The following is a 24,015-nucleotide window of genomic DNA, read 5'->3' on the forward strand; positions in this document are numbered from 1 at the left end:
CATTTTTCTTCTTTGTACAGGAAAACATAATTTTAGCAATCTCAGTGCTCTTATTGAGAAGATCTATGGAATAGCTATTTTGTGAGGGATTCAGTCCAGAAACACCTGCATACTACATTGAATTTGGGGTGCATAAATCTCAAGAGCTTTAGTTTGATAGAATAGCTGGTCCACCACTGACCAGGAAATCAGGGGACAAGCTGCCAGCTTGCCAGGATGGTCTTTGTTGTGAATTGTCTTCCCAGCACTTTGCTGGATATATTTACAGAGCATATTAGGTGTATTTCATGTCCATTTTCCCCCAAAGCAAAACAAAGCAATTATGCTACTAGTCTGCAATATATAGTCAATATATATTTTGAAATTGACTGTAGCAGGTTTGACATATTGAGAAGACCAAGAACTTAATTCATCTTGTGGCAGTGCACAACCCGTGCACGGGTTTCTTCTTATGACCCTGTTGTTGCAGCTGTACACAAATGGTGTGAGAAATATGGTCATTCTGTTTCAGATTTATAATCCAGAGAGGTTTTTCCTTGCCATTATTCTAAATGGTGTCTTGTAGCTGCCATCCCATTCCGTTTGAATTCTGTGCGTTACGGTTAGGTTTGGTGCTGTTTAATGATGGTCTGGTTGCAAAATTCAAAACAAGTGTTAGGGTAGGAAAATAAACTCTGGTTCATGATTGTGATAATATTCATAGGTTGTATAAGCAGGAGGAAAGGAGAAGCCACAGCAAAGCCTTACTGAAGGTCAGGTGTGTCACCAGCTCTGAGCTTCTGCAGTGACACCTGTAGTTACAGTGAAAGTGATTGCCCTGATGGAGCTGCTGTCCCTGCCACCACCACTGTGTCACCGCTGACTCTTCACTGGGGAGGGGCAAGTGCTCTGAGTATCATGAAGGTGTGAACTTTAAATGTTTTAAAAGATTTTGATTAGACAAAAATCTGCGTAGTAACAATTCACAGGATGTGTACCTGCAGCATGCAGCTAAATGCTCTCATGCTCATTTTTTCCCCAAAATAGGATTCCCCAAAATACAGAGGAAAATGGAGTGCATTTAAATGTAATTCGACTATGTGATGAGTTGCTGTGCATTAAAAGGGAAAAAATCAGTATTATTAAATCAGCTCTGCAGTATTGTAGCTTAATTTGCACCATATATTGTAACAGCAGCAATGCTTTTTACAAAAATTTGATATCACTCAAGGTTTTGCAGTGTGGTTTCAGTCAACTTCACTGGCATAAAATGTGGAAGCAACTAGCAATTCTTTGTGTCTATATTCCCTCAGTTCACCATCTTAAGGAGAAAACTGTCAGTCTTGCCATGCTTTGAAGCATGTATCAGTTGATAAAACACAAGCAGATGTAGCAGGGATAAGTTAGAGAAATATCAAAGTCTCAGAAGATACGTACCAGGATATAGATCTGGTTTGTGGAAGTGATTTCCTTTTCACTGCTGCAGCTGTTGAAATGATTTAAATTTGCTTTTCTTTTCTTGTGTAAAAAAAACCAAAAGTCCCACCTAGAACCATTCATAGGCCTTTATACTTCCTCTGTGAGAGCCTGATCCCAAACTTGACTGGAAATCAGTGGGCAGAGCTCAAATGACTTTGGAGGACTGAAGTCATCACAGATTTCACTTACGCAGAGAATCAATACTCTGCTCATGAGATTTGTGCAAATGAGTACATTGTGTGCTCAGAGTCAGAATGTCAAGGATATGGAAGTGGTGAATAAGCTCAGATAAAATTTTCTAAATTAATCATTCTTTTTCCTATCCTGTGTTCAGTTGGAAATTCACAGTGCAGTGGGCAGGCAGAGGAACTGTTCCATGTGTTTTTGCAGGGGTACAGAAGGCTTGAAAAGGAAGCATAAACAGAAGGATTGGGAGGAATTGTCCAGCAGGAATAATATACTGGATACTGAAAATATGAAAAATTTGTCATCCCCTTGTCCCTTTATAATTGGGAATGAAAGAACTTGGGGAGTAGTATGAGAACAAGAGGGATTTATTGGAAGAAAATAGTGAACTTCAGTGGCTGGAAATTTGAGTGAGGAGACCACAAAGCTGGGTAAAACGTGCTCTTCCTCACTGCATGTCCTTCTTTGGGGAAGAGAAATCCATCTTTAACAGAATGCCTTGGAGAAGATTTTAGAAACCCTCCTGTTTCCCTCTCAGTGTTGTGTGAGGAGCAGGCCTTCCACTGGTTTGGACAACTGAGAGTTAATTACAACACAGGACTGGGACAGGGCACAGGAATGAACTGCCAGCTAATGAGGTGCAGCCATTCTTCTCACTCCATGTTTTGGGCACTGAATCTATCTTCTGTTCAGGTTATTGAAGGGATTTTAGCAGTAATGAAAAATTCAGGAGTGGTACCGAGTGTTAAGTGAAATGTCCCTTATGATAGAAGATATGGGAAGTTTCGCTTTAAAGGGTTTTTTTTTTTTTAAACTTTGTTTGAATGTCTCCTCTCTTGCAGACAAAGCAAACAATAAATCCCACAGAATAAAAATGTGGGGTTTTTGTTTTAAAGTATAGATGTATTTTTATAATTTTATCTTCTATATTTACTAGTTCACAATAATTGTACCTTTTTGTGTGTGTGTGTGAAACTATCCTATAGAAAATTTCCTGTAGAGTACTCTGATGTGTATGCCATTAGTTAGGATTGGAGATTGTGCCCTTCCCCACCCAGGCAAATTATTATTCTGAGCCTAAAATTAAATGCAAAATTGGATAGGTTTTATGGCCAATCTGGCACGTTTGCTGAGCTGAATCAGGGGTTGTACCAGGGATAATTCATGTTTAAAACGTGTAGAGTGGACTGAAGTTTAAGGCAGGCAATATTCTATGCCCTAGTCCTTACTTGGCTTAGATGAATGGAAATTTTTCTAAACAATGCTATCTTGATAGATATTTTTTTACTGTTTTACTACTTTTGCATTAATAAATTTTTACTGAATTGATTTGACAACCACTGATACTGGTTTACACTAATCTTTATAGGTTTAATAAAGCTATTTCAGTACATGGTGAGTTAAATTTTTTTTACACTTACAACTATGATTAATTATAACTTTTAAAAGAATCAAAACCTGGATTGTTGTTTTATTCAGAAGTCTGTGGCAGAGGGCTCTAGCAAAGTGTAGAAACATTCCCATATAGCTGATATTCTTCAGTTTCCTGCTCTTAAAATTTCATGGAAGGAATGCAGTTAGAGGCTCGCCAATTTGGGTTAGACCAGAAACTGCAAAATCAAACCCGACTCAGACAGGATAGTTTTTATTCAAACCCAAGCCTCTCTTGAATTGTCTGTTTTTGTTCTGCCCCTGGCCCTGTTTCACTCCCCCACCTCTCTTTAAATTCACAAGTTTTTAAATGTAGAGATGTTTCTAATTTAGAAAATTATTTTGGTGTAATGAACTAAAACAGAGAAGAGTGGACTAAGCTGAGGGAGGTCAAAAACCAGATGGAAATAGAAAATCTGAAAACATGGAGTAAAGAAAAAAATCTGCCTTGAAATAATGGAATCTAAATGCTGAAATTATACATCTGCTCAGCAGCTGTGCATTCCTTAGCCAGAGGTTCCGTTGCAGAAATGGCATTACTCAAGTTTTTCTCAAAGCTTCAAATGCTGTTGTATAATATTTTCATCTCTCTAATACTGTCAGTAATAGTCATAGGAGCCTGGAGAATAAAGGTGGAGGGAAGAGCTGATGTAAGAATTTTCTTCTTTGTCCAAAGGCATCTGTAGCATGTATAGTTGTTTGCTGCAATGAAATTCTGTGATTTTCTCGCTTAGTTGTTCTTCATAAATATCTTTAATTTCCACTGACTTAATTTCAGAGGAGAAGTTGGTTACAGGAAAAATAACCAACTAAAATGATATGAAAGGGTGCATTAGTGAGAAAAGAATGTTGCAAATGCCTCAACTGTTTTGCTCCCAACAATGGCCAGCAGTATTGCTCCAGAGGAACACATAAGACAGTCTACCAGAAAACTGTGGAATTACACCACTCTATGGAAGCTTCTTCCTACATTCCAGTAACCAGGAGCTAGCTGAGACTGTAAGGCACATTAAATCCATTTCAGTATATATCCATAGCACATTAAGCAATTTTAGTTAGAAAAGGTCTCTCTAAGCTACTAAGCAGGTTATAAAAATGTGTAATTTTACATTTTCTTTTGCATTTTTTTCTTTGTACTTTTTGACAATGTTGGTGTTCATCAGAGTGACCTGCTAGTACTGAGATTTACATATGGTAGAGCTGGTCTTTGAGAAAGCATTGGTTTGAATACCGATGTAAAGGGTGATTTAGTTAATTGTAAGACCCTAAGATGGTTTTTTACTTTGTACAAAGATGACAAGCCAGGGGACTCTTCCTTCAAAGAATTTTTACCAAAATTTAGAAGTTTGAGGTTATGTAAGAGAAATGTCAGAGTTTTCAGTGACTTTGAATCTTGATTCAAACTGTTTCTGCTTTTGGAAGAAGTAATTGTTTACTGGAAGATACTTTTTACTGTGTGTACTTGGAACAACTGAAGGTAAAATAAATCTCGTTCAGGTTACTTTCATTGAGAAGAGAAGCTTGTGGGTATGCTGTAAATATAGATCCCAGAGTCTCCTGAGCATTTGAAAGAGCAGGAGTGGGGCTTTGGGTTCAGGTAACAGGGAGTGGGCAGAGGAGCAGTGGCATGGTGAGAAAACCCAGCTTTTTGCTGGGTTTGAGCCCTGGAGAGGAGCCCAGAGCTTTCTTCTAATAGGGTTTCTTACCTGGGGTAGGAGTGACAGAACTCTTCATCTCCTTGCTCTGTATATAACCGCAAAGCACCTCTTCCCATATCTACCCATCCATACATTATTACTCCACTGTCACTGTTGATTTTTCTCTCCAGCATCTGTAACTTTGTCATAGTGTGAAATGAGGTTTCAGGCTATTAAAGTGTAGCCAGTATGAAGTTTCTAAAACTTAACCTAAGTTGATTATTTTATTTGGATTTCACTGTTTTCCATATATTGTGGAAAAGACTGGGCACAAACAGGAGAAATTGGAGGTCTGTGTGCAGTCACAACTTGTTTTGATCAGAGATGGGGTGGGACAGTTGCTATGGCTGGAGTGTTGCAAGGGCTGGTTATGGGCTCTCCAGGAAGGACAGGCTGAGATGGTGAGGGATGCACGGTGTTGTGGGGGTTTTTGTTATGAGAGTGCCACAGAGATTCCTGAAGCTCTTCCTTTTGGGCGCATGAGGAGTCAGTTGAGAGCTGTGGGGCAGGCCTAGCAGCAGGTCAGCAGGGGTCATGTTGGTAGGTGCCTGCAGGAGCCTCTCAGCGACTGAGTGGGGAGTGGCGGATATTGTTTATCTTGATTTCCTTAGGGTAGTGGCAATGTCGCTTGTAACATCCTCATCAACAAAGTGATGGAAGTACAGACTGGACAGATGGACAGTGAGATAGACTGAAAACTGGATGAGCTACCAGGTTCAAAGAGCTGTGATCAGCAGCACAAAGTCCAGCTGGGGACCAGTCACTAGCAGTGTGACCCAGGGGTCGAGCTGGATTTCCAGTACAGTGCGACTAAATGAACATTCATGGTGGATGGGACAGAGCACACCCTCAGAAGTTTGTAGGCAGTACAGAACTGGGAGGAGTGTTTGGTGAGCCCGGTGGTTGTGCAGCCTCTCGCAGGGACCTGGATGGACTGGAGAAATGAGCAGAGAGGAAGCTCATGAAGCTCCACAAAGAGAAGTGCAGAGCCCTGCACCTGGGGAGGTGCCTCCTGGGCTGTCCAAGGGTGAGTGTTGTGGGCAGGCTCAGGGAGGTGATGATGCCCTTCAGCTCAGCACTGGTGAGATACATCTGGAAGGCCCTGGCCGGTTCTGGGCTCCCAGGAAGAACTGGGCAGGTACCCTGTGGCAGAGAGGTGGTAACAGCTTCACTGGAAGCAAGTGATGAGGGCTGTTTTATTTTGTGTGTTTGGAAATAGTGTGGACAGGGGAGTGGATGGTGAGGTGGTGAAATTTGTAGCTGATACAGTTACTGTAAACTGGCTTGAGCAGTATTGAATGCCTGGATGATAAAATACTGGATGAGGTAAAGTAAGTGCAATGTAATTTAATTCAAACAGAGGAAAAACAGTAATAGGCTCTAAATGAGGTATTAACACTTGGAGAGATCTTTGTTTTGAAGCTCCTACTTCAGATTGAACATATCTGCTTATGGTGTTGAATTTTTTTTTTCTCTCTTTTTTGTGTTTCCACTTTTGTACTTGTGGCCATGTAAAAGGTTGGATTTGTTTGCTATTTTAACTGAAAACTAAGTACATAAAAAAACCTGGGTTTTTAGTATTTCCAGCTCACTGTGGGAACTTATGAAGAGTAAGAGGAGATGAGGGCCAGCACTTCCCTTTTTACAATCAGCACAGGCTTAAATGAATTTAAGCCAATTTTGAAGCAGCATTCTATACAGTAAGTTTTTTAAAAATGTGATTATACAGCTGTATATGTTCATTATATATGGACATGCAGGTTATGGCCTTCTGGTAACACAATTTCAACAATCCCATTAAAATGAGAAGGTAATTATTTTTGTTCTGGTTTGATTTTTCCTTCTTCCAGCAGTACAAATAGGATGCAGTACTAAATAGACTTGGGCCTCTTCAGTTAGGGAACAAGAAACAGTAGAGAGAGAGATGGTGATGGTAATCTGTCAAACCTTAAATGAAATTAAGAAACTGATGAATAGTGTTTCACCAGTATTTTTTTTTCTCCACAGTGTAAGAGAATGGCAGGTTTACGAGGATGGTAAAATGGGTCGTTTCTTTCCTTCCCCACAGCAAATATTTTGGTTGAAAAGACGCTGCCAGAATACATGGCTGGGGCTGAAAGTGCTGTGCAGATTTGCAGTCACACAGATTTGTTGATGGATGTGTGCACTGATGGCAATAGCACAGTCACGTGTGCCTGGTTGTAGGTCAGGAACTCCACGGGTTTCTGGACGAAGCAAGGGAGGACTCTGCTCTCCCTCCGTTCCCAACCGGTCTGATAGCAGGCGGTGTCAGGCAGAATGCTGGGCTAGACATCTGCCACGGAGCAGGCGGCGAATTCGGAGGCCTTTTATCACACCCACACGCAGCCAGGCACGTCAGCTCCTCTGCTGTTGCACTTAGTAGTGTCTGTAACGCCTACAGCTTTTTTTTATGTTGCACTGGCACCCATCTGCCTTCGTTGACACATTTGTTAGGTTTGCTTTAACGAAACTGCCATCCAACGTGAAGTAACATGTTTTTTTGTATCTGCCTTATCTTAAACATTTTTTGTTTAGGTACTTTATTTTGCTTAGTGTGGAAAGATTGATACTATAATTTCCTAAGGACTGGAGCATTGTAGCCAGGTAGACTTCCATTGATGTCTGCTGGATGAATAATTAACTGCCAGATGGAGAGGGCAGTTCTGGGCTGTAGATAAGCAGCCTAAGAAGCTGGGTGCACTCGAAGGGCCAGTTCTACTCCTTGTTCACGCCACCCTGGTGCGTCCTTCCCTCTTCCTTTGCAGCAACACTGGCTGGCACTGCTCTGATGCTGTAGGAATCTAAACTGGCTGAGAGCCCATTACCCTTTTTTGCCTTCTTTTTAAAAATTTTTTTCAGTAGGCTTCACTTCTTGCCAGTCTAGCTGCGGTTGTGGGGGCAGACCAAGTGTCACCATTGGTGCAGAGAACAAGAGTGTCCCTTCCAGGCTCATTTTAGTTGTAGTGTACTGTGCTTGTGGGTAAGGCTGCTGTACGGGAATGTTACCCAGTTTGGAGTGCCCCCCCTTTTTTTTTTTTAATTAGCTTGAATGTTGGTGATCCCACGTAACTTCTTAGTGTATACTGACTATATCCCCACTCCACAAAACAAAAATGGGTTGGTGAGAATCTTTACTTTCCCATCCCCACATTCCTCTTTGCTCTTTCGCAGTTGAGTCCTTTGTTTTGTAGTTCTGTTAAATTTTTCTCTGATGTAGTCTGCGAAGTTTTGGAGTTTGGCAAATTCCTAATACCTGAAACTTCAAAGACAAGCTTCATGTATCAGCAAGCTTGAAGATTAGATATCTAGTCAGATTATGGAGTGGATGTCACACTGTTTCTGTTTCAAAGGTCTTGAGCTGTGTTAATGTTGGCAGAGGTGAAGGACGTTACCATCAGAAGTGTTCAGTAAAGTTGTTCTGCCTGGTAAGAGGGAGGTCAGTATGCACATACTGTCCAGCCAGCAAGACATTGGCACCAGAGGATGTGGGAGGCAAGAGAGGGAGAACTGTGGTTAGAAGAATATGCATGTGAGTGGGGAAATGGATCTATTGCTAAGGGACAGAGAGAGTGAAATCATACAGGATATATAGTGAGCTGGAGAAATTACACTGGGAAAAGATATAGACCAAAATAGAACAAATCTGTAGAAAACCAGGCCTTGCGATGTCTATTGCTCATAATGCAATTTGTTTGATGTATGATGACTTGATTTTTTTTTTCCCTGAATGAAGAGAAAAATTTGAGATGAAAGAATGACTTGAGTTTTAAGAACTAGAAATACCATAGGTGTGTGTTTGGCATCACTGCCAGGGCAGAAGAGAGCAATTCAGCCAAGTTTTTTCTTCTGTTCTCCTCATTAACCTAGGCTTTATTAGAACAGAGAGAAAGCACAATAAAATCTTTATATTGCAGGCTCAGATATAACAACAGGTGTGCTATTCCCAAGTGCAAGGATTTTTACAGTTGGTCAAAAGGAGCATGAAGTGACACAGCATCTAGAAAGTGAAATGTGGGTCCTGTTTTCTGTATTAGACTAAGCTTGCTCATGGCTATGACTGGGAAAATATATGTGGGAATTAAATACAGTCTCTAAAAATGTATTTTTTCAAAGAACTGCTGTAGCTGAAGCAGAAGGTTAGCTTTTTGACAATGAACATAATGGAATTAAATGCCACTGTAACAGTGCAGTTGGTATGAGAGAATAATCTAAAAATACAGTGTTGAAATGTCTGACAAGCTCATAGGAGTACCAATGCAGCCACATGTTTATATATTAGTGTGTCTGCAGTCCACACTCTTCCACCTATGGAACCCATTACATTGTAATAAAAACCAGATTCTGCTTAAACTGCTTGTTGCAAATTCACTTGTTTTTTGAAAATGCTGGATTTGACAAATGCTATTCTTCTGCACTGAGTTTTCTCTTCAGCAGGAAGTAGTATCATCCAGAGTCTGTGCTTTTGGAAGGTGTACTAGGAAGTATCTTAGTCTTGTGCAGAGAAATTTGCCAACACTGTTGAGTTTTTAATTTTAATTTGGAATGCAAGTTTCTAAAAGTATACTTTAAAAATAACTTTATTTAAACCATTAATTTGGATACATCTTTCAGAAGATTCTCTTCTGCTGGAAGCAGTGACTGGCACACCTTCCTTTGGCCAGGCACAGAGCATCCAGTTACATCTCAGTGGGACTGCTTGTCCATGGTATGTTAGAGATCAGTGAATAAAGTGGCACTTGCTAGAGCAGTTAGTAATGTTCACAGGCACATTTCTCATAGGAAATCAAGTATGTTCAAAAGGACATTTTGTTTAGAATGACACCTGTCAGCCTCTCTGTTACTCATGCACCCAAGAGAAGTACAAAAAGAAGTTAAAGGACATTTTCCATTTCCAAAGTGCTTTCTAACAGTACTTTCTGTAATCTGTTTAGTGTCTCTTGTTTATCACTGTTTCACCATATATGTATGTTTCTGTGATACGTGGTAGTTTTCAAAGAAGTTTGTGACTGTGGAAATACTAAAACTTGTAAGCAGGTATATTTCCTAACACTGCATTTCATTTGTTAAAATTCATTTGCAACGACAGTGTGAGTTTGGATTTTTTGTTAGTTTTGTTTTGTTGTTTTTTTTCTTGGTTCTGTCTCCCTCCCACAGTGGCTGGTTGTAATTTTTGCTGGCATGAAATTTGTGATGAAGTACTTAAAGGTATTTGTGAATGTCCTTGTAAAACATTGTAGTGGTGTTTTCTATGTGCTCTTCTGGAAAACAGAATCCTTGGTAAAATATATATATATATCTTGTTATTTTTAGCACTGTGGTTTTAACCCCTGCTGAAACCTTTAGGATTACTTTGTAGTTTTAGGACTGGTTTAATTTTCTTTGTATGTAGTTGTTGTGTGAAATATCTCAATAATACATCTTGAGACCAAAACACGACCTGTGGGAGTGACGGGGAAGGTTTATGTTAAAAAAAGACACAACAAAGTAAAACTACAGGGAGGATGCTAAGGGTGGAACTGTTATATTGGCCTTCTGAAAGAGAATCAACACTAATAACTTCTTGCAGGGCATTTAATAGCTGTCAGGTAATCATGTTACGGCGTTTTGAGCTTCAGTTCTAATGTGTAAACATACTTGCTCTTCCACTGCTAACCGACAATTTGAATAAATTTTATTCCAATGAGTAAGCATTATTAAATATATTTTAAAAGAAAAGTAGCTGTTTATTTGTTACATGTATGACATTTTCTGTTACCTTAGGTTAATAGAGAAATTCTGGATAAAATAGAAAATACTTCTGATTTTGATTATCTGATAGAAATTACAAACTGGAAATAAAATTCTGTAGAATGCTAACAGATAGGAGAGGTTCCTTTGGGGAAAAATTTAAAAGTCTTGAGTTTTATGTAATCTGAGAGAAAAAATGCTATCACGTATGAGACACAGAAGCAAAATTAGTGTACTTTGCCTTCTGTAAAATGACTTCTTGCAAATGTAAGTTTATTTGCAGTAAACAAAAATTTTGTTTAAAGTGCTCATACTCTGTAACAAAGGCACCTGAGTAGGGTTTTTGTTCTCATACATAACAAACAAAAAAAAAATCAATCCTATGCTTACTTTGCCTAGAATTATAGAGGTAGCCAGTTGCTAGTGCTTCTGATCCTTGACCTGCAGTAGCATTTATTGATAGTGGGGATTTTTTGTAAGTGTATTAGTATATCGATAAGGGTGATTATTTTCATCATCCTGCCTACTTTAGTTATTTGTTTCCAGATGTAAAGTCTTTTGGAAACTCCCATCATAGCTGTATTTGACATTCTTCACTAGATTCTAGAGTTTTACATGAAGACAGTGATTTAATTCAACATATCTTAGCATTTTGAATTCTTTCCTATTTTGTAGTTCTGAACTGATAGAGGGGAAACTGGGTGAGTGAAAGAATCATGTGTAAAGGTCATTGAGCTCTGAATTTCTGGTTTTGACTTAAGATCCAGGCCTAAAACTTTGTAACAGCAAACTTTCTGGCAGCCTATTGCTGGTGAGATTTTTTTTTACATGAACAGAGGGATTCTACCTATCCAGTGCACAGTGGCCAAAGATCTCTTCTTGATAGAGTTGCAGAATTACCATCCTTAGCAGTGTTCTGCAGTGTCAGATTTAGTTAAGCCCACGAAAGTACAAAGCACCTCCTATGGCAGTCATACCAGAGAAGAGTCAGTGTGAGCTCCTGGTTACACACTGATGGCTGCACCCTCCTGAGATACCTGGAGGGCTTTTTTCTCAGTTCCTGATAGAAGAACATTTGGTAGTGTGCTTAATGAGTAAAATTGGTATTGCTAGAAAAATGTTTTTCAGGTTATTCTCTTTCTCTTCTTACATGTGCTGTCACTGGAATGATTATTTTTTCCAAGTCTTTGCTATCTGGTAGCATAATGGCATCTTAGCATTTTCAGTATGTTCAGAATGGTAAAATTCTTGTCCGTTTTGTTTACAGCAAAATACTTATTCCAAGTTGCAACAGCCTTTTTTCATGGTACAAAACTAATCACTTTTAGAGAAGATAGATGGAGACAGTTTATCTCTAAGACCATCTCGCACTTCCTTTGAGAGGTAACTTACTAATTTCTGTGCTTGTACATAATTGACCTGAAACTTAAGACATTGTAGTGTTGTTGTATCCTGAATAAACTATGCGCCTATAGTTTGAAAAGTTAAGTGAATTCATAACAAAATCGTCCCTTTCATTTGAGAAAGGGACAATTCACGTCATTCTAGAAATCTGTCTCATTGGATCTACATGAATGCATCGCTTTTGAGATGCGAGGCCTTTGCAATGGATGAGCTGCTCTTACCAGTTCCTTCCTTCTGAGTAAGACGGCTTCGTGTCTATCGGTAGCGCAGTTCGGGTGAGTTTTGAGTCAGTGCAGAGGTGGCCCGAAGGAGAGAGACCCGCGTGGCAGAGCAGCGGTGCTTCCCGGAGCCGGGCAGTGGTTCCCGTTGGCTGCCGGAGCGAGGGGACGCGGCCGGGCACGCGGCGCTCCGTGTCCGCGGGGGAACGCCGGTCGCCGAGAAAAGGCTTCTGCCTATTTCAGGAGGGGCTGGCGCAGCCCGGTTCCTGGGGAGGCCGTGCCGGGATGCCATTTTGAGGTTAGATGTGTGCGAGCGCGGCGGTGCGGGAGGAGGGGCGGCGCGGGTCGGGTTACGGGCTCCGCATTCCAGCGCCGCCGCCGCGCCCGCGCCGGGAGGGGATCGCCCGGGGGCCGCGCGGGGCCTGCGCCCGCGGCCCCTCACAGGCGGGCGGGGTCCGCCAGGCCCGGGGGCTCATTGCGGCAGCTTTTCGGGGCTTTGCCTTGGCTCCGAGTAAGCGTAAGAACTTATTAGGAAAGAACTTGGTTTTGAACTATTTTTAGAGATCAGAAATCCTCGTGGCGCTGTTTAATTTTGCTTAGCTGTAGCAGTGGTTATAAGGACTTTCTGGAAGCAGACAATTGTGCTTCAGATATTTCCTTGAGAGCTAGAAGGTTAATTATCTGATGCATTTATTGCCATCTCATTTTTCAAGTTGTTACCTGTATTTACAGTATTATGTAAATTCTAGGTAAATATGTGCTTTTTTTTTCGTGGAGATGTAAATTTTTGTATTTTGTTTGTTTTTCCTTCGCTTCCCATGGATACAAAATAGCGATTTGAAGTAATGTGTTTTAAAGATCGTGTAATTTCCATTTCATGTTTGCACTGTAGCAGTACTCAGTTGTTCCTTGGCAGAACAATGGTTGGGTACTTAGTGCACACTTCTTAAAGCTTTCACCATTAAAAAAAAAACCAATCTGCAGGAGAATATCATTAAGGCTTTTTATAGTAGAACTGTGTTTGTATTTAAAGCTGACTTCGGAACAGAATGTTTTGTGGAATATTTATTGTAGTTGTTACAGCAACATCAGCTGGTACCTACTGTTCCTGCAGGGTCATTAGGATGTCTTGTGTACTTCTTTGGGGCTGCATAAATCTTTTCAGGCAAGAGAAAATAAGGAGGAAATCTCAGTTTGAAACTCCGGGCATGCTGTGTTGTGCTGTTTGGGGTGCTGTGTTCTTCCCCCCGCTTTTAATTCAGGTTGTAAATCATTCTGCCAATCAGATGTCCATAACTGTTGAATTTTTTTCCTTTAGCTTCAGTATATTATCACAAACATGAGATAAATAATGACTTTAGATGTAGTTCAAGAGCTAAGTACAGCTTTGTTCATGGAAAGGCTCAGCAAGGGCATGAGATACCACATTCATCAGAGCTTGAATGGTGAATACTGTGTATCAAATGCTGTGAAATGTACAAAGCAAATCAGCTGCAAAAATATCTTCTCTGGCAACTGGTTAGAGTTGTATTATTTGTAAAATAATTTGAAGCTGTTAGATCTTGGGATTTTTCTTCATGGCATGTAATCTCTTTGTAGCTAAAGAAGTAAAATGATCCTGGTTGTGGTTTGCAGTGCAGCTCTTTTGTCAAAGGAATTCCTTTTAGTCCTCTCCCTCCTCCCACAAATAAAAGTGATCGCACACTGAAATGGGGAGTCCTCTGCAGTTACTTTATTTAGAATGAAACACTCGAGGAGAGTATCTTGTTCTGATGAAAATTCTTTCTGAGAGTTGCTGCTGCTGCATCCCTGAGCTCCCCAAAACTGAAGGTATCCAACTAATTCTTTCTGTTTCACTGCAGGGAGTCTTGTGTGTCTCTGCCAGCAGAAGACCCTTCATACAGGTTGGAGAATTTTTCTTCACCTCAGCCTGAACACGTGAAATCTAGTCCTGTCTGGTTAAAATCTGAACATAAACTTACAGGCAAGATTGAGTTTACCCTAAAACCAATAAAATCTGGTGATAATGGCAAAAATGAAACATTGACATTGAATCTCATTTTCTTATTAAGACTATGTATAGTAAAAATAAATTACTTGGTCACCTCATGTACTCTTTAGACAAATTCTTCTCAGTGTTTTCTCAATTTACTGCTCCTTGTGCTATAATGTTAAATGTGTGTGTTGCTGGTTTAAAAAAAAAGTCAATTCATACAAAGCAGTATGCAGTGGATGCAGCTGCTGTTGTGAATAGATAAAGGTAATTGATGTAAAAATCCACCACACCATTTTTGCTTCTGTTCTAGTCTGTACCTCTGTAATGGGTTTCAGTGCAGTTCAAATACTTTCATCATTTTCATACTGAGATCGGTGTGTATATTGACTAGAAATGAGGAAAGAACTATAAATGTACATATAATGTATTTTTACTTAGATACTTCTGCCAGTTTGGAAACTGCCAGTAGGCTGTGATGGTGAAGCCCCTGGGCTGAGATCCAGGGCAAATTAATAAATGCACAGCTCTGGGTAAAAGTTTATCACCAACACCCAATTTCTTGCCTTAGCTGAAAAAGAGCACAGCTACTGGAGTCACTGTAAGTTAGCAACACACATATCTGAGTTATGCTGCTTCCACCCACACATGCTTACCTTGCAGAATGTTTGCATAGATCTTCATAAAAACACTTCCCTTAATCTGCCATGGCAAGCAACAAAATTATTTTGGCACTAAATTAACATGGTGTTGGAGCTGAGAGCCCAGAAAATGGAGAATATGCTCTGTGTCTGCTGTTTCTTTTGCTGTGAAGCTGTTATTTGTTCACCTGTCTGATAGGGCAGTGAGGTAATGGGTGGATCCTGTGCCTTTCACCTTTATTATATTCCATGTAACAGGTTAAGTAATTTCATTGTCCTGCTCTCAGAAATCCAACCTATCAAAAACCAAAACAAACAAAAAAACCCCCAGTCATAAACATGAAACCCATCATATCAGTTATTTAAAGAACTTCATGCTTAGGTTACACGGGATACTAGCTCTGGTCTGCAGCTGGGGAGACAACAGTAGGATTAAGCCCAAGCCTTTTGGGTTTGGCTCAGTGTTCTGCTGGATTGGGACAGAACTCACAGCCAGCAGGCTGCAGGCTTGGTCTTCCAGGTCTGGGTTCCCCAGTACAAGAGGGATACTGATGCAATGGTATGGCCTGCAGGAGAGGGGCTGCCAAGCACCAGGTGTGTTTGCTCAGCCTGCAGAAGGCTGAGGAATGATGTTTGTTGTTTTCAGAGAAGGTGGAGCTAGAGTCTTCCCAGGAGTGCATGTTGAAAGGATGGTAAATTAGTAGTTGCAAGTTACAGCAAGGTAATTTCTTACTGGATAAAAAAAAAAAAATTAGAATGGTGAGGTACTTGGGACATGTTGCTGTGAGAGGCTGCAGAACTGTCATTCTTGGACATGTGCAGGATATTCCTTGTCAAAGTCCTGAGCATCTTAACACTGAATTTGGCTTTGTATTGGGAATGGGGTTGGACTGAGCAACTTCTGGAGGTTTCTTCCAACCTGTGAGAGTTGATGGTTCTGTCTGACAGGAACCTGGGTCTGTGAGGCTGACAATTCGTATGAAGAGGTTGCCTTGTTTTTCTCTGGAGCTCTTATAGATTGTATTGCAGCTGATTTCTAACCCAGCTTAATAGGGTCAGAGTTAGTGAATGGAGGACTGGGGTAAAAATTGCTTGACCTTGTGTAACACCAGCCATGTTGGTTTATCTGGCTTCAGTGGTTAAATTTTCGTTTGTATTGTGTATCGGGGTGAAAATGAAAACTGGAACTTCAGTGTGCAATCATCCTTCTGTGTCACACGAGGGAAGAACTCGCTAATAGATGTGGCACTGAGTGCTGGCCCTTTTTTTAGGGTCAGATTTGTGGGCTTTTTCTAGTAGATCTTTCTTTAGAAGGAGACTTAACAATGTATTTTTTTCATTCACTTCTAAAATTAGTTACTTGTAAGTACGGTTTGTTTATTTCAGATGGCCTGCATTCTAGCTTTGTGAAGATCTAGGTTGGGGAATGAAAAACTGTGTAGACTGTTTTTTCTGTTTGTCCCTCATTTGTGGTAGTCTTCTATTCCCTGATTTAAATCTGACTTTATACAGAGAGCTGAGCCAATAGAGCTGCCAAATATTTTAGTGCTACAGGCTATCTGAAAATCTCAATCTGAATATTTTGTCAGTGGGAGCTATTGGGTGGATGCCTAGCATTTTATTGTTTAAAATTTTTTTAGTCTGACAACTTGATTGTCTAAATAGATTTGGGCTCCTATTTTATTTTAAATCTTAGCATTTGTATTAGCAGAAATAACTTTACATAGTCTTGTGCTACAGCAGTTACTACTTAAGTTTTTTTAAATTATGGGTATTTGTGACCTGGGAAAGATAACATAATGCTACGGATGTTAAATGCTGTTTGTTTTGAAGAGCATATTTGAAACAATGGAAAGACTTTTAAAAATGTTGAAGTGTTTTTTTCTGTCAGTGTTAGATTTGGCAGTGGTTTGCAAACATGACAAATAATTTGCCAGGAAAGAAGTAACTCTTAATGTGCTTCTTGTGAGTCCCCTGATTTTTCTCCAAATGTTAAAATCCTATTGCAGGGCTTAGAATGAGGGAGTTTATTTCAAAGTGAACTGTGGGTAATTTTCTTCCTTCTTTTTGCGAGGCTGGATATGAAATGGCTATAGGTAGAACTGTTGCCTGTAAGGAACTATTTTTATATAGGTATAACTGAAAACTGACAGTAATTTTTTTTCAGCATAAATTTATGCATGTCAAGTTTTCAAACTCAAGAGAGGACAATGGTATCATTTCTGTTATAATGTGTAATAAATGGTGACGGGTTTTGTATGGGTGTTCTGGCCATCTGCAAATCTTGTACAAGCAAATAATTGTGTTATTTTTCCAACTTGATTTTTCTTGGCAGTGTTATCAAATGTGAATGTTACCACTCAACTCCACAGAATCCTTTTTGTGTTAATTTTGTTAAAACAAATTTTTAAATAAACCATGCTGGAACTTGGTAGAGGATGAGAAGCCTTAAGGCAAATTACTAAACAAGAAAAAATTCCCTAAATACTAAAGGCAAGAATCTTTTTCCCTGGTTCTTTGTATTTTTTTCAGGTATTAACTGTGTACTGGCATTAAGATCTCTTAGCCTGTGTGCCAGTTTGGCCAAATTTAGAAATATATCCCCTGAGAGAAGGCAGGTCACCACCCCTCCCCCACCAGGTTTGGGAAAAAAGAAATTTTCCTCGAAGGAAAGTGAAAGAGATAAAAACTATTTATTTAACAAACACACGGGAAAAGGAAAATAATGCTAAATCATAAAATCTCTCGCTGTGGAGAGAAAACTTGGGAAAGTGTCAGAGTCCTCCTTTGGTCTCCTCAGAGCTGGGGCTTGGCCCAGGGCCAGGCCCTCTGTGCCCAGTGGAAAGTCCTCCTGATGTGCTCTGATATTGAAGCAGTCCAGTGGAAAAGGGAGAAAATCCAAAATTCCAGGGAAGGAAAAAAAAGTTCAACTCTGAGTCTCCCTTTGGAGAAAAAGAAACTGAACAACTGGCCAAAAGCTGACCTGGGAGCAGCGAGCTGGGTGCTTCCTCACTCCCCTGCCACAGCTGGGGAAAAAAAAATTGCTATCTCTGTGTGACCTTGAACAAGCTGCAAACTGCTTTGAAAAAGTTTTGCTCAATTTTTCCTTCCTCCTCTCAGGCTCAGTTTAGAGGCATAGAAAGGCACAGGAATTAATTTCTGGGCATAGGGCAGTGATATGGGATACACATCATAAAGTCACCCCAAGACAGCCTGTCTTCTCTTTGCTACTTCTTTCAATTCTGATTGTATGAAAATGACAATTTTTATACTGCATATACATAAATGTATGAAGATAGCTCCAAAGGACTCGCAGCAGCTTGCAAGTTGTTTCCTTGCAAGATGGTGACTGTAAGTTAAGCCCAAACCCAGAACATTCATGGAATCACAGAATGGTTTGTGTTGAAAGGGACCTCCAGAGCATCTTGTCCAAACTCCTGTAGTGATCAGGGACATCTCCAAGTAGATCAGGCTGCTCAGAGCCTTGTCCATCCTGACCTTGAATGTTTCCAGGCATCCACCACCTCTCTGGTCCACCTGTGCCAGTGTTTCACCATCCTCTTGGTAAACAAATCCTCCTTCTATCTTGTCTGAATCTGTCACATAGTTTAAAACCATTACTCCTTGCCCAGTCACAAAGGCCCTGTAAAAACATTTGTCCCAATGTTCCTTTATTTGTTTACCTTGTGTATTGGCAGCAGTTCTGCAACTGTTACTTCTTTTCTGAGGCCTATTTTTCCCTCTCCAAACGTCATTAGAAGGTGGAAATACAAGCATTTAGTGTCTTTCTTGGCTTTTATTTAAAACTGCCCATTTCATGTTTTCCTTTTTGTTACTGTTTTTAATTAGGATTTATTGCAACATCAACGAGAAATAGAACGTATCTGTGAACTGGAAAGCTTTCTCAAATATGGTTATAGTTTCATCAAAGACCCAAGAAGATATCAAAGGAAAACAACTGTGGTTTTTGTCACTAGGTATTTTGCTGTTGTTGTAGTGTTGTCTCTTGCATTAACTCAGGCTTTGAAAAGCAGTCCATTTCCTTGGAATTTTAGGCTTTCTTCCATGTCTTTGATTTTGTGTGTCAATAGGTTTGATCGCTTTTAATATCACTATTGTCAGAAAATAGTGGTGATCTTGCAGAGAGCCAGATAAAGAAAAAAGTGAAACTTTTTCCTCCACTGATACATTCTTTGTAACAACTCTGTTGGAAAAATTTCTCCTGTAAAAGTGGCTTTTTTGGTATTTTATTTTATTGTAGTAGCATCTGATGAAGCCTTTTTAAGGAGGCTAAAATAAAATAAGATAAATGTAATAAAGATAAGGCTAGATTATAAGGAACTTCCCATTACAATTGTTGTGTACTGTTTTCTCAGTACTGCAGTAGCAGAAATCTAGCACTTCTAGGTTCTCCATAATCTATTTTAGTTTCACTTGCTGACAGTGGCTTGGAAAGCTTTTTATCTGTTTTTCAGTGGTAGCTGTGTACCCTGGTGCTGTATAATTGGTGTTTCACACAATTATTTGTCCTAAAAACATAACATGAGAACAGTCTAAAGTATTAAATGGGCTTTTCTGTTTGTTCAGGGTTGTATCCTGTCCTGCTTATAAGGGAAAATAAGCACTTGCAGCTCATCAAAATACACCACACTTTAGATATACAATTATAACCTATCCTGTGAAAACTTCTAATATTTGCAGTTGACTAAAGAGTTTTAAAATTGCGAAAGTCTAAGATTTCTTTTTTTTTAAAATGTAGAAAATATTTTTTTAAATGATGCGGATGCTGGAAAACCTGTAAAAAAAAAAAAGTACTCTCAGTGTGCAGTAATGGAAAAGTTGTTTGTCATCACTTCACTTGCACTAGACACTGGTTTTTCATGTGCTGCTCTGTGGAGTCAGTGTTCCTGAAACATCATGGTGAGGCTGAGGAGCTTTGGGGTGAGTCCTTCCCTTGCTGTTTGGGTAGGCTGAGTTCTGGGGTATTTTAACTTCCATCTGGAGATTAGCAGTAGCTAAATAAAAGCTGTTATCTCTCCACATCTTTTCCTTACCTGTTTCATTATTCTAAACAATCTCCTTCCTCTTAATCCCAGTCAAAGTATAAAAAGTATAAATATTCGTGGCTATTTAATTTTTGCAAGATACCTTCCTATATACATTGCTGATAAACGTTGCTTTGTCATGACCTCTGAAGCTGATGGAGGGTGAGTTCTTGTTCTTCCTGCTCTTCTTGATACACCTTTGAACGTCTCATTTGTCAACTCGAACAGAGGGGTATTGCTTCATCTTGCTCATGTTCTCACTGTATTTGGTGCAACAGATTCTGGATCTTTTAAGAGCATCTTGATCATGCAGTTTTCAAATTATCAGATGTCTTTTTATTTTTTTTAATGCCCTCCCACTCCCAGAGGCAGATACAGGATTCTGAAGCTGGTTTTCAGTTTGTCAGTTCTAGGCTCAGGTTACAAGTAATGTGATAAGAATTACATATCCAGACTGCTGCTATTTTACAGTATCTAGGAATGTTCCTCTTAAGACAGCTTATAAATATTTCACATCTTTTTACAAAGAGGAACCATGAACAGCTTTCAGCTTATTTAACAGAAGAAAACACCCCTACAGCCAGCCAGAAGCCCCTCACCTCTGTCAAACCAGTTTGCTGGACTCTGTGCATAGAACTGATACTGTCCCTGTACAAATTGCAAAGCATTAGGTCTGTTGACAAAGAGATAAACCTTACCCCCGAGGGAGCATGCAGACAAGGAAAGCCTGCAAGCTCTTAATTCAAGAGAATTCTTGAATGCTTGAATTTTTAAGCTTTTTGAGCAGTATTTTGAAGAATGCATGTTGTGTGTTTGCCTCTTCTCCCTCTCTAGTTATCTCAGGAAACACAAAATAACCCAAGGCCGTGTGATGCCTTTGCAAGTGTTGGCAGGAGTTAGCAGTGTCCAAGGACACTGTTAGGAGTTTTTGGGTTGGGTCATACATATCTCTGTCCCTTGACATCACTGTTTCCTCCCTATTTTCCCAATCCCTTTTATGGTTTTAGGAAAGGCCAAGATCCATATAGTCTGATCTACACAAGATTTTGGCAGTTTGGCAGTCAAAACTCATTTAATCAGGTCACTGAATTATCATACAATGTTCTGGTTTATTAGAGACAGACATCCTGTATTTTAAAGAACTTCAGAATTTCTGGATCTCACCTGATTTCCAGACATATATGCTTAAGCAAAATACATTACAGCATCTTGAGCTCACCCTTTCCTGTGTTTCCTGTGTTTCCTGCAACTCCAAACTTTTCTTTTTGTTCTTGCCCCAGATATTCTTCTTCCTAAATAAGGAGGAGTTAGGTTATGGAGATGCTTACATTACACTAGTGGCAGGCATCTGCACTAGTGGCTGCCAGAATATGATTGCATGCTGCTTTGATCGAGATTTAGTTACGTTGCTTAGATCTTTCAAGTTCTGTTTTCAAGCTGTAAGCTTGTTATTGAGTTGTTGTGGGGTTCTGTTTAAATATACTTAAATATTTGTTCTATTTTAGTTTTGAGAATATACCAATGTTAGAAGGAATGTGCAAGAGTACTGCTTCTATTCAGCAGAACTTCTTTTTAAACATACTCATTTATTTCTGCTTACTTAAGTAACTTTTATTGTTGTATCTTGTGACTCTTTTAGAGACAGCAGAACCAAGTCAGACTTTCCAAACTTCCTTGTGTGCTGGAAAGCTGTTTCCTGACTTGCACTCACATATACTTGAATAAATCACTGGAAGTAAATGCAGGGACATACCTGGGGTACATACTTTATTTTAAATCTCCTACTATTAAAGCAATCCCAAGAAAGTAACCCATTGTTGGCTCTGGGCTGAGTTGGTAAGGCTGATAATTAGGAAGGCTGTGTGTCTGTGGGGCACTGTGAAAGATACTCCTACCAAGAGAGCCTGCTGCAGACTATGGAGTTCTGTCTCAATTTTACTCATTTTCAAAGCTGCTTATAACAAGGTGGAAGGTCGTTTCATCATTCCAAAGATTCTGTGGTTTATAAGGAAGGGACTACATAAATAAGTTTTTTTTAATGTTCTTTTACATTTTTAAAAAATAGGAATACTGAACTTGTTCCTCCTTGGCTTTGCAAGGCACATAATCTTAAAAATTTTGAATCCACAGCCTATGTTTTTCCTGCAATTGTTTATTCTGACAGTTGCATTTCAGATTTGAAGAAGCAGAAGTTGTCATGATAGTGTGTATGTATATATATTTTCCTTTTGCAGTCTTGTCTAATATGTTATATATATATAGTAGTTTTAATTTGTGCACCTTGCTGTAAAAAAAAAAAAACAGAGGCAAAATGTAGATAACCAATCTGTCCTTTATAAAACCCTTCAGGAAAAACTGACTTTTTTGTTGTTTACTCTCTTTTTGCTCTTGGACAGCCTTTCACCTTTCTTTACCTGAATAAAGAAGCTGCTGCCCTGAACTGGGATTCTTTTCTATTTCCAGTAAATACTTTTGGAAAGTATCCAGTGTTGAAATCTATCAGCACTTGCAAGTGTCTTGCATTCTTGTCAAACAGGGAATGCTGAAGTTCCAGTAAGTCATTAGTGGGCTGAAATTTCTTTCTTCAAGGAGTAAGGAAGCTCAGTAGCTTTGTGGTTCAGTGGAAATTATGTTATGCTGAACGGACCCACCCGAAGACTGACACTTCAGCTGCATTGTTGTTACCTGTTTAAAGGATGAAAATATTCCAAGGAGTGCTTCTGGTAGTGAAGTCTGTAAATCATATACAAGTTTCTTTTGAGCGTATACCCAGATGTGACTGAATTCCTTTTGAGCCCAAAAGATGTTTATCCACAGTTGGGCCCTTGTCTTGCAGAGTCTTTGAGCAATGGTGTGTATAGTCTGTAGTCTGTGTTATAGGTGAAAACCAAGAAACTTACAAGAAAAGATAACCTGCCAATCTTGTTTGGAAATCTTTGTTGCCTTCCCCTAAATTTCAGTATTGATTGCTATTTTATAAATAGTTCTCCAAATTGCTTAGGAGGAGGAGGAGGCAGCTGCTCTGTAGGTAGAAACATTTTGCTGCAGTTTTGCCTGTATAACCATAAAATAGATGTCATGCATCTTAAGGGTTAAATCAGGTGAGATTCATAAAGAGCTTTAGCATAGCCAATAAAGAAGCTACCAGTGTTAAACATTTTGCTGGTTCTTTTATTTATATGTTAACCCTGGTTAACATATAAGTGGCTTGATGGTTTAATAGAATCCAGATGATTCTCAGTGTAGAGAGAGACAGAGGTTACCCCTGTATTTGAACTCGTTTTCTTATTTTTCCTTGATTAAAATAAGAATTTTATTCACTTACTTGAGTAGGAAATGAAATAGCTAAGTTAAGGGAACATAAAAAGATGCTCTCTTTTCCTTTTTCCCCGAAAGAAAAATGGAGCAGCAATTACTTCGGGTAATTAATAATTTCAAGTGTATCTGTAAAACTTGTTTTAGCTTTTTGTTGAAAGATACATCTCACATGGTGTACTAACTTATACATCTGAAATAGCTTTACTTTCATCTTTATTCAAAGGGTTTTTTTAAAAATTATTATTAATTAGTCACAAATGGGACAAAGATGGGAGGATAAAAAAATCTTAATATGATGGTCCATGGCCTGTGCGATGGAACTTTGTCTCCACTGGTTTCAAACAGGTCCTGTATATGGGGAACTCTGCTTGGTTGGGCTGAGCAGTGTTGATGTTGTATTCAGATCTGAGGAATGCTGCTTGGGATTGTTCTCTGTTCATGGACTTCAGGGCAAAAGGAAACAACAGAAATTCCTAGCTCAGTATGCCGTAAGTGGTCCTAACCTGTGCATTTAGAAGTCTTCTCAGAATGGAGAATCCACTGCATCAAGGGTGAATCAGTCTGCAATTGATAAGTCCTTAAAGTGTATTTCCTGTTTGAATTTAGATGAGATTCAAATGTCAGCTGCTGGCTCTTGTGCCTTCAGTAAATAGAAAAAGCTGCTAGAGTCAGAGGGTTTTGTTTTTTTTGGTTGGTTGGGTTTTTTTGTTAGAAGTCTTATTAAAGCAACAAGTTTCTTGCAGCAGGACAAGCTTTCCAGAACTAAAATAAACATGAATTTTTGAAAAACATGACTGAACAATAACTATCACTAATGCTTGCTCATATTTTTCTGATGGTGTCTCTCAATGTTGATGGAAAAGCTTTCATATTATT

At 39.4% G+C, this 24,015-nt stretch overlaps 1 protein-coding gene across 3 annotated transcripts in view; it reads left to right on the forward strand.

Annotated features, from left to right (window-relative positions):
* BMPR1A (bone morphogenetic protein receptor type 1A) overlaps window positions 1-24,015 on the forward strand; it is a 75,491-nt gene that overhangs the window by 2,762 nt on the left and 48,714 nt on the right. The window contains exon 2 of one of the 3 annotated variants that reach the window (XM_069019168.1): window positions 14,005-14,046. The exons of the other annotated variants lie outside the window; for them this stretch is intronic. The gene's annotated coding sequence lies outside the window, so the exon portion shown is untranslated. The remainder of the gene's footprint in view (window positions 1-14,004; window positions 14,047-24,015) is intronic. 3 annotated transcript variants of the gene reach the window in all.

This window comes from Aphelocoma coerulescens, chromosome 6 (assembly GCF_041296385.1).
Source record: "Aphelocoma coerulescens isolate FSJ_1873_10779 chromosome 6, UR_Acoe_1.0, whole genome shotgun sequence".
NCBI classification, from domain to species: Eukaryota; Metazoa; Chordata; class Aves; order Passeriformes; family Corvidae; genus Aphelocoma; species Aphelocoma coerulescens.